Raw genomic sequence first — 10656 nt, 5'->3', positions numbered from 1 at the left:
CTGCGCTCCCTGGGTTTCGGGCTGCAGGCTTGCAGATAGCTTCCTGAAGCCTGGAGAGCAAGAGGGGTTGGTGCGCACTGACCCCTCTCACTCTCCAGGCTTCAGTGAAAGCTTGCATTCACCCCATAGGACGCACACACATTTCCCCTTCATTTTTGGAGGGGAAAAGGTGCGTCCTATAGGGCGAAAAATACGGTATATACTGAAATGTATATAAATTGTGTGTGTGTGTGTGTGTGTGTGTGTGTGTGTGTATATATATATATATATATATATATATATATATATATATATAATGAAATGTTGGGAAGGTGTGCAACAATAAGTATACAATAAAACACCATTCAAAAAAGCAGTACAAAACAGTTATAAAAGTGGATTTATTGGCTAGGCTTATAGAGCCCTTTAATCCACTTGAAATGTGCAAATCCAAAGTTCTGGTGTGTGCTTGAATCCCTCCTGCAAATCAATGACTGGGAAGGCACCCATAGGCTCCAAAAGTTGGGATGCAATGAGGTAGCACTGCCCTAGTTGCTGGGGGCGGGGCTGTGTGACCTCACCCCACAGCTGATCTGTAAAAAAAGAAGAAAAGACCATTGTTGAAGTCAAAGCCAAGTGATGCTCTCTAAATGGTCTACAATTATCATCATGAAGAATTACTAGTTATTTCAGTGTACATAAGATTATGCTAAATGCATGTTGACAATACTGAAAGTAATAGAACTAGCCAGTATGACAAATAGATTAAGAGATAAAGATGATAAGAGACTGAAAGAGGACTGGATATTATATGGAAAAATATTATAACAAGAAAATTATCATAACAGGTTGAACAAACACTCAGCAGTATATGTTACAACATGAGACTATGTAAGGTAATGAGAATAATGTAGAAGAATAAGAAAACACAGTTAAAAAGGATAGGAGATAGGAAATCATGGAAAGAGTAGAAGGGAAGTAAAAGTAAAGACATATAGGAATTAAACAACTTGGAGGAATGTAGATATGTTACCATTATTATTACAGTGGTACCTCGGGTTACAGACACTTCAGGTTACAGACACTTCAGGTTACAGACTCCGCTAACCCAGAAATAGTACCTTGGGTTAAGAACTTTTCTTCAGGATGAGAGCAGAAATCGCATGGCAGCAGCAGTGGGAGATCCCATTAGCTAAATTTGCTTCTTCAGCTTAAGAACAGTTTCAGGTTAAGAACGGACCTCCAGAACAAATTAAGTTCTTAACCCAGGGTACCACTGTATATGCTCATGTTTTATATTTAGGTTATCACCTTTATTTTTGTTTTAAGCACGAATGTAACAGAGTACATATTGATGGCAAGATATAACAGAAAAGCAAATAAAAATATTATTAAAAATATTGAACACAATGGCTTATAGTTTTGTTAGTCGCTTATTAAATAAAGATGTAAAAATGCACGTGATATGTAGGCAACAGTCATTATGTTCCCCTTCAACTTTAAAAACATTTCCAGGGCTCTGGATTATAGATATGAAATGTAAAAACAATGTAACCAAAGCCTCTGCATATTACAGCATGGATGCTCATATCCTAAGCACTTTTTGCGCTGGAACAGCACATCTTAGGGCTAGAGCAGAGACTGACTTGAAGCCAAGCCCTTCTGTTAAACTGGCTTCCTCTGGTGCTCCCAGCTTGTCCTGCCAACTACACTGTACTCGACAAGATTTATTTCCAGGTTCTATCTATGAATAATGGCTGGCAGCAAATAGTGGGGCATATGGCAAAACACAGCCATTAATAGCAGAAAACAACATTTTCAAGTAATAATTACAAAGCTCTGCCTCAAACAAACTATCACTTGAGTTAAAAACTGCATCTGAACTGCTGCAGTTTAGGTCAGCCACTAGATAACACTTTATGCTAGCCAAAAGTTCCTCACAAGAACAGTTTTAGAAAAATTAAGAAATTTCACAAGTTTGTAAACTGTTTTCAGTTAGCAACATGAGCCAGCGCAATTGAGTGCGATCTCAAGATGATCCCACAATTTTCCTTTTTAAATCGTTCACAGCTCATGAGGTTCAGGACAGAGCGGATTAGCAATATATCGTCAGAAGGACTGCTGCCACATCCAAAGTGCAAGAAGCTCACATGAAATCAGCTGCAAAATTGGGATAAAGCAAAAATTACTGTCCTATTGTCGGCACCATTCTGTATAATGGGAGTGGCTCAGGGCCCAGCTACTGTGGGGTACTGGATTTTTAGAAGTATATTACATCAGCATTGGTTGGCTGATAATTCATGGGATCAGAGCAGGTGTGGAGGGGGGATTCAACCTGCTGTAGTCCTGAGGGAAATTAGACTTCTAAATCTGGTATTTGCTTTGGGGGAAATTCCCCACTGGCACCTGTGCATATTTGGATATGCAAGAGTTAGGTAAACCTGAGCACCTGTAAAAGCTTACAAAAAAAGTCAAAACACACAGGCCACACAAATCCAGCATAGAGTTACTCATATTAACAGTTATTCACGGTGCCTCCGAAGTAAGTCCTACTGTGTTCAGTGAATTTTTCTTTCCAGTAAGGGTCATTGGGGCTGCAACTTTAACTCCACTAATTTCAGTGAGTCTAAGTACAGTGGTACCTCAGGTTAAGTACTTAATTCGTTCCGGAGGTCCGTTCTTAACCTGAAACTGTTCTTAACCTGAAGCACCACTTTAGCTAATGTGGCCTCCTGCTGCCGCCACGCCGCCGGAGCACGATTTCTGTTCTCATCCTGAAGCAAAGTTCTTAACCCGAGGCACTATTTCTAGGTTAGCGGAGTATGTAACCTGAAGCGTATGTAACCTGAGGTACCACTGTATTCTTAACCAAAAAAATGGACTGTGGCCATAGTGTATAAACAACTGTATCAGTGGCTTCTCTGAGTAGTTTTTCTTACCCTGTTGTTTAGACTAACATTGAAAATATTGCCATTTGCGCAGCAAAGATGCTCAACAAAATATTTGTTAGGACTTCCATTCCCCTATTCTCAGTTATTTTAGGAATATTAACGACATGTGGTTTGGACTTAAGTTCCTAAGACCTGCATCTAATAATGCAATTAAAATGTCATTTGTGAAGGGGAATTTTACAAATGAAGTTAAAAGCACCTTGAAGATATATTATTATTTGACCTGTTTCATAAGAGGATTATATCTCTGGCTGTTGCAGATAGGGACTCTTTGCCAATACAAAAATGATTGTTTTCCAATTAGCTCGTCTTGACAGAAGGGAAAAAGGCACATACTGCAGTCCCCCTGTTACCACTGAGACTCCCTGCTTCCTGTTAAGCTGAAGGCACCGTTTTTACACTCCAAGTTCATTATCTTTTTCAATAGCTAAGAAATTGCTAAGTGTTGTTAGCCCACAGTCAATATGTGTAACTAAAAAGCATAGGAGGCAACAATTATAGGGATATCTTCTGAAGGTCATTTTACAAAACTGCTCTTATTTGTGGCTAAGAGAAACAAAACTATGGGAGATTAAAAACAATTTATTTCAAGGCTAGGGCCTAGTCTTGAAACATGTGAATCAAGGCTGGCCCTATCATGAGACAAAGTGAGGCAGCAGCCTCAGGCAACAAATGTTGAGGTTCAGGGAGGGGACAGATCTGTGAGTGCCGTATGGCTTGCCCTGACAACCCTATGTTTGCCTGCTCGCCTCAAGTGTAGTGGAATATATTGTTCTTTCTCCAGAATTATTAATATTACTATTATTTGTTCTGAAACAATATACAAACCAAAACATAACATCTTTTGAAATTTGCGCTTATCCAAATTTTGCAATGCAGTTCGCCAGTGAAGTAATATGTACCAAAAAAAATACACTATGGTAAAGTGTGCATATATTAGTGAAGATAATATCAAAATGTAGAAAATATAGAAATAGAGATACTATAAAAATGAATTATAATAGGAAAATGTGCAAAAATGTGTATACAGTATTAGGCAAAATTGCATATAAACATGTGTACCATAGAAGAAATCCATACAAAAATGCTGATGAATTTCCACGAGCGCTTTAAAAATAAATAGATATATATATAGCAATGCTGAGAACTGATTTTATCACTGGAAAAATGAGAAACTGAGAGAAACGGATGTATTTGCCCATTCTCCCTCCTCATCAGTCAGTGTTGCATACTCACTAAGCATGCTCAGGCCTCATTGGCCTGCGTGGGGTGGTTTTCCTCTTTATTTCAATTAGTTTGATGAAGTGTAAAGAAAACTCTCACAGAGAACACTCACATCAGCAACTTTTCCAAACAAGAATTCTTAGGGTTCTTTAGGGGAACAATGTCAAGGCAAGCTGATCTAAAATCAGTATACAAGTTTGTAAATACAGATTTTCTGTGTCACACACACAAAGTCTGTATGGAGTGGTCGTGCTGCATGGTGGATGATCTGGTTGCTTTCTGTGTGTGTGTGTGTGTGTGTGTGCGCGCATGCGCAGGACTTTTCTATTTTTTAAGGAATGGGATAGGCATCTGGATTGATTTGGACATCATGCAGGTTTAGTGTAAAGAAGCACTGGAGGGGGACAGTGTTCTCCAGGAACCAGATATCACACTGTCAGCATATTCCAATGGGCTTATTAGCAATTTTATTGTATTTAATTTGCAGCAAGGTAATTTAGTGTCAGGCAAAAGAGCCATCAGGATGAAAAACTGCATCAGAATTAAAAACCAATAATCAAACTTCCCATCTCAGTGAGCTCTTGCAGTGTAATGATGACGCGCAATTAAGCAGGAGCCAGTCCTCCTGGCCATCCTACAAGAAAGAGCGCTTTATGGAATAGCGTGTGTGTGGGAGCCAGTTGGTAGGCTTCTCCTCTGCTTCGAAGCCTAGGGAAATATGTAATGCTTGCCTTGTTTGTTTTCATTGTCAATCTCCCCCCCTTCCTCCCCCATACACTTTGGTTGGAATAACACTGAAATAGTCCCTGCTCAGGGCTTTTCCGTGCTATAAAACTCTCTTCTTGCTTTCTAGCCACTGCTTTAATTTTCTTCAGCAGTTTGAGAAAGTAATTGGGGTCTAAAAAAGAGGGGGAGGGACTTTCTTCTACTTTTGTTTTTATTCCAAGCCCAGGAAAAGCATCAGAAGGCCAGTGAGCCTGACATGATTGGGAGGGTCTGTGCTGGAATAGGAGAGGCAGGCTGCCACAATGGGACTCTGAGGGGCTAGCAGGAGACTTTTAAATCCGAAGAATACCTTGTCCTACCTGCAGCCTGTGCTGTGGCTTAAATTTGCACCCTGGCATATTTTCAAGATATGAAAGTCAGGTTGTTTGTAACTTTGCATAGCACAGAGTCAGGATGGGAAGAAACTCGGTTCAGTTCTCATTTAAAGGCAGATGTTTCAAATTTTCGCTTTCCAAAACAAGATGAGAACGGAAACACAACCATCATTTGAAATTCACAACTATCTGAATGTTGGGATGCTAACCAAACAAGGCTTGCAAAAATGCATGTATTAGGTAAACGTGTGCATCAGAATGAATGTATTCATGAAAATATACAAAAAGCACTACAAAAAGGTGTACATCGGTCAAAATAGCATACCGAAATGTGTTTATTATTCACACTAAAATGCTAAAAGAATTTTCATGCATTTTCATGAGGGTTTAATCCCCCCCAAAAAAGAAATTGCTGCAGAAGTGTGGAGAGCTGAATTTAATATTAGAAAAATGAGAAGCTCAGAGAGCAAAAACTGGCAGCTGTATCCATCCCTCAAATGGGATGGGAAATAAGAAAGATGCTGGAACTCAGGTCAGATCTAGGGAGTTTTCTTTCTGACCAAGACTTGTTGCTAATCCCAGAAATCTGGGGATGGGCTGCAGTTTTGTAGGGATGAGGGAAGTGCACCCTGAACAGTCACAAAGCCAGTCTTTTTATAATAACTTAATATCTTCAATAATAATAATAATAATAATAATAATAATAATAATGATAATTTATTTCTACCCACCCATCTGGCTGGGTTTCCCTTCTTCTAGAGGGTGAACCCTCTCAAATCAAGCTTGGATGTGGCTTTCTACAATAAAAGCAAAAGGCTTTGAGCATTCACAAATGCCTCTCTACAGGGGCGGAGGAAGGGGGTGGGGGTGGGGGTCACTCTGGGTGTCACCAATGAGGGGGTGACAAAATGCCAGGTGGCACTCACCGCAGGGCCTGCAGTGTGCCCGAGCCACGCATCTCTCCTGGGAGAGACGCGGTGGCTCAAGTGCGCACAGGCTCTGCGCTGCCCAAATGGTCTGCCCGCTGCCTCCCCCTCAGCTGTAGGGTGGTTGAGTGGGAGGAGGCAGGCAGATTCCTCAGAAGCCCTGTGGAGCATCCTGTCCCAGCTTGCCCCGCCCCCGCAGGGCACACGCGCCACCCCAGGCCCCCAATCGGCTTGCTCCACCACTGCCTCTCTATGCCCCATTCAGGTATCCAAAAAGCATTATCAGAGTTCATGGACCCCTTTAGGTCAGACAAAAACACCCCAAGGAGGATGCAGAGCAAGACTGATGTGGCCTGAGGTGTGTGTGCATAGCTGGGGAGAGTCCGCAGGGCCTGATAGCTTCATTGATGCACACTCCCAACTTGTGTCACTACTTCCTTGTTGCTGAAGATTTCTCAATTTTCTGCAAATTGAGAGACAATTTGGTGGTGGAAAGGGGAACAATAAAAAGGACACAAATAATATGATTAGTTGGGGGAAAGAAGAAATCACACTTCTCAAGTGTTTTTAGTTTTCTCTCTGGGTACTTTGCATAAATTCTGTCAGTGGTGAACCCAGTGCTTTTTTTTCCTTAAAAAAATGTTTAGGGGTACTCTCATTTTCCTACTCATATTGAAATACTGCCCCTCAATGAGGTCAAACTTAGATTCACAAAATGTTTAGGGGTATGTGTACCCCTGCGTCCCTCCAGGAAAAAAGCACTGGGTGAACCTATAAGATTTGCCTCTAACTTTTTTGCTTAGTCATGGAGTCCATTAGATGTTCTCAGTCAAGTCTTCATCCTAAGCTTCCTCATGGTGGCATGGTAAGAAGAAAAGAGCTAAGAATGTTGAAGTCCTTTCAACAGTCTAAAGTGGTATAAACGCTTGATGGAAATATTTAATTCAGTGGCTTAGCCCAGAATGTGAATATATATATTTTCCAACTTTTCTAATTTGCAAGGGAGCTTTGGCTTGTAAAATTTCATATATGATACTGAAATTCTAAATATGATTGAATTAATTGCAACAATATTATTTTTTATTATTAATTTCATTTGCTAACCACTTTATTCCAGAGGAGTGCCAAGGCAACGTACAACTGAAAAACCACAGTACATTGCAATATAAAAATTATATAAAATATTAAAACAGAAGAAAACACTAAAAGTGATCATGCACTAATTCCTAAACAATTATTAAAAAAACTCCTTCCCCACAACATTCAGATGATGACCATTAAAATTAGCCAACTATAAAACAACCATCAAGCAGAAGCAGGAAAAATACAAAGTTAATAGAAAGTATAAAACCGAAAGTTAATAAAAGCAATTTTCTTTGAACAATCATATTGCAAATCAATATGTATTGTACTCACTCACTGATAACATCATTCCTTTTATAAAAAAATCCCACTGTGAAATATTTCATGCATGGCTATTGCCATGGAATAATTTTCCTTGAAAAATGAAAATAAAAGTCCTTTCTATTTTTGCATTGCATTAACGAAATTACAGTGGAAAGCTACGTTACTCTGAAAAGCGCAAGTTAACAGACCAAGAAACAGCTTTTTAAAACTAAAAATGATCGGTGTGCACTGAAATAATGTTACCTTGTTATGGCGCAACTACATAGAAATGTCTGGATGTAATTGGCTCCTTCAGTCCTGGTGTATTATACATTCATGTCATCGAGGCATGTCTTTAGGTAGTATGTTATGACTTTAAAGACTTAATCCATTTGTCAAATGCTTGTACAAACTGTGGTGGTTAAAAGCACTTGCGTTCATTGGAACCTTCCTGTTTTTCTCTGTTCTTAAGGCAATAATCCCTGTGTGTTCCAAGGCATGGTCTGAGGGCAGATGATGCAGCCACCTCTCCGAATCCAAAGCCAGCACTCTGAATTGGAATGGACCCCGAAAAAAATAGGCAACCCGTGTAACTAACACAGCAATATGACCTGAATGCCTATCTTCCACTGGCATTCTCACTACGAAATCCTGTACCAATAGCCAAATGAGCACATGGCAAAGAATGAATATTGGGGTTGCTTTGCTATCCGACAAGCCCTACACAGGTCCACCTGACCCACATTGTCCAGCATGCCAAATTTGATCATATGACTGGATCGTTGGTAGGCAGAATTTAAAAACACCAGCAGGGCATGGTCTCCAACAGAAAAACTGTACAGTAGTACCTCGGGTTAAGTACTTAATTCGTTCCGGAGGTCCGTTCTTAACCTGAAACTGTTCTTAACCTGAAGCACCACTTTAGCTAATGGGGCCTCCTGCTGCCGCCGCACTGCCGGAGCACGATTTCTGTTCTCATCCTGAAGCAAAGTTCTTAACTTGAGGTATTATTTCTGGGTTAGTGGAGTCTGTAACCTGAAGCGTATGTAACCTGAAGCATATGTAACCCGAGGTACCACTGTACAGTGGTACCTTGGTTTACAAACTTAATCCGTTCCGGAAGCCTGTTCTTAAACCAAAGCGTTCTTAAACCAAGGTGTGCTTTCCCATAGCAGTGGGAGACTCAATTTACACTCAACAGGAAGCGGAACGTGTTCTGCTTCCAAGGCAAAGTTCACAAACCAAAACACCTACTTCTGGGTTTGCAGCGTTCTTAATCCAAGTTGTTCATAAACTAAGCTATTCTTAAACCAAGGTACCACTGTAATGCCTCAGAGGGAAACACTCTCTCTTTCTGGTGCCTGTGGCAGCTGCTTCCTGGTGAAATACATACCATGAGCAGCACCTGCTACTTTGCACACCTCTGTTCAGAGCTCTTTGAGAGGGTTGCCATATAAAACAAGCCATTCTTCACCCCAGTGCTGTGGGAACCAAAGAACAGGCCGTCAGCCAACAGGCAGCTCCCTGCACTACCCTTTAGCCTCTAAGGTGCCCTAAGTACAAGTCAACTGGCTACAGACTAAACCCACAGCAACTATCTTGAAATGTTCACTCTCTTCTCAGAAACTGTTGTAAATAAACACGCTTGTCCAACATTCCAGGCACTCCTCCTCCTCCTCTGATCCTTAGGAAGACAGATTCATACAAGGAGCTGTCGTCGCAAGTTAACAAAATGCTGATCTAGTTTAGAGTCCACAGCAGGCTGCTAAACCCAATTACAATTCGCTTTTTGTTGGGCCAAAGTGAATCGGGGCTCTGGGGAGCATTATGGGGGAGAAACATTTCCTTTGTTAATGAATCTAGCCCTTTGTTCCACTGGAATCTAGACGCTGACAACTCGGCTGCTTCCTGAGATACATCTTTGTTCCAAGCCCAGGTGCAGAAGATAAACAGTGACAGCCAGCTCTTCAAAAGATAACCCTCCACAAGAAGAGATGCTTTATTTCTTACTTGACCAGTTGTTTCTGACTGACCAGAATAGGATGTCTTGCTGATATCAAGCATGCTCCTTTGGTGCATGTATATAAAAATATTATGGCAATTATATTATTAGTAGTAGTAGTAGTAATAATAATAATAATAATAATAATAATAATATTATTATTATTATTATTATTATTATTATATAATATTATTATAATAATATTATTATTATCACTCAGGGCGGCTTCCAAAAAAATATTAAAATACTATAATACATCAAACATTAAAAGCTTCCCTAAACAGGGCTGCCTGCTGCCTTCAGATATTTAACTTGCATGGCATAATGAGTTGCGAACAAACCAGATTGGTGTTGGGATTAAACATAAATCTGTTATAGATTATTAAGGTGAAAATAAACACTGCATCAGACCCCTGTTACATAAATTTTGAGATTAGAGATCTGACTGTCCCTTGAGTTGTACGCAGGGTCCTGTGTGGCCTCAGGAGTTTAGTACATGTGACTTCCAGGGTGGCTGAGCCTCAACCAACCTGAGCTGCATTTAAAATTTAATTCTCATGTGTTGTTCTTTCCGTACTTGGCAGCAGGAACAATAAATTTGGACATGGATTTTTTTTACCCCGCAGCCTGTCCTGAATAATTGCAGAGCATTCTGGTTATTCTTTTGTTGTTTGTTTTGCAGAGAAGAAATGTAGGTATAGTCAGTGTCACACATACAGATGCGCATTGTAGAGTTGGAGAAGGTGCAGAAAAAGGGCAACCAAAATGTTTCGGGAGCTGAATAAAATCCCCTTTAGGGAAAGATTACAATATTTTGGGGGCATTTTAGTGTTTAAAAATATTCAAGTAAGGGGTGGACGGGGTAGCATTTATAATTACCTACAGTGTGGCTAGAGAGCGGCATTTCTCCCGCTGTATTACAAAGGCACCTGCAAAGGTGACGTTAAGGCTGGCAATATTAACACCGCTGTGTGGAGTCAATCAGTCAGGCCATGTATCCACAGCAGGGACCAGAGGAGGATTGACCACTGGGAGGAGCACAGAGACAAGGAACACCATGGTGCACCTGTAGCAGCAAAACCGGATAC

The 10656-nt window shown here is 40.5% G+C and overlaps 1 long non-coding RNA gene across 1 annotated transcript; it reads right to left on the bottom strand.

The window, feature by feature from the left end:
- Positions 1-365: 365 nt before the first annotated feature.
- Positions 366-6299, bottom strand: LOC310762104. Its single transcript, XR_014547864.1, has 2 exons — positions 6181-6299; positions 366-572 (listed from the first exon to the last, which is right to left on the bottom strand). It is a non-coding gene; the product is annotated as an uncharacterized lncRNA (long non-coding RNA).
- Positions 6300-10656: the final 4357 nt, after the last annotated feature.

The sequence above is a fragment of the Podarcis filfolensis genome (genome assembly GCF_964270895.1).
Source record: "Podarcis filfolensis genome assembly, chromosome: 4".
Taxonomy (NCBI): domain Eukaryota; kingdom Metazoa; phylum Chordata; class Lepidosauria; order Squamata; family Lacertidae; genus Podarcis; species Podarcis filfolensis.
This window is presented reverse-complemented; position numbering and strand designations above follow the sequence as displayed.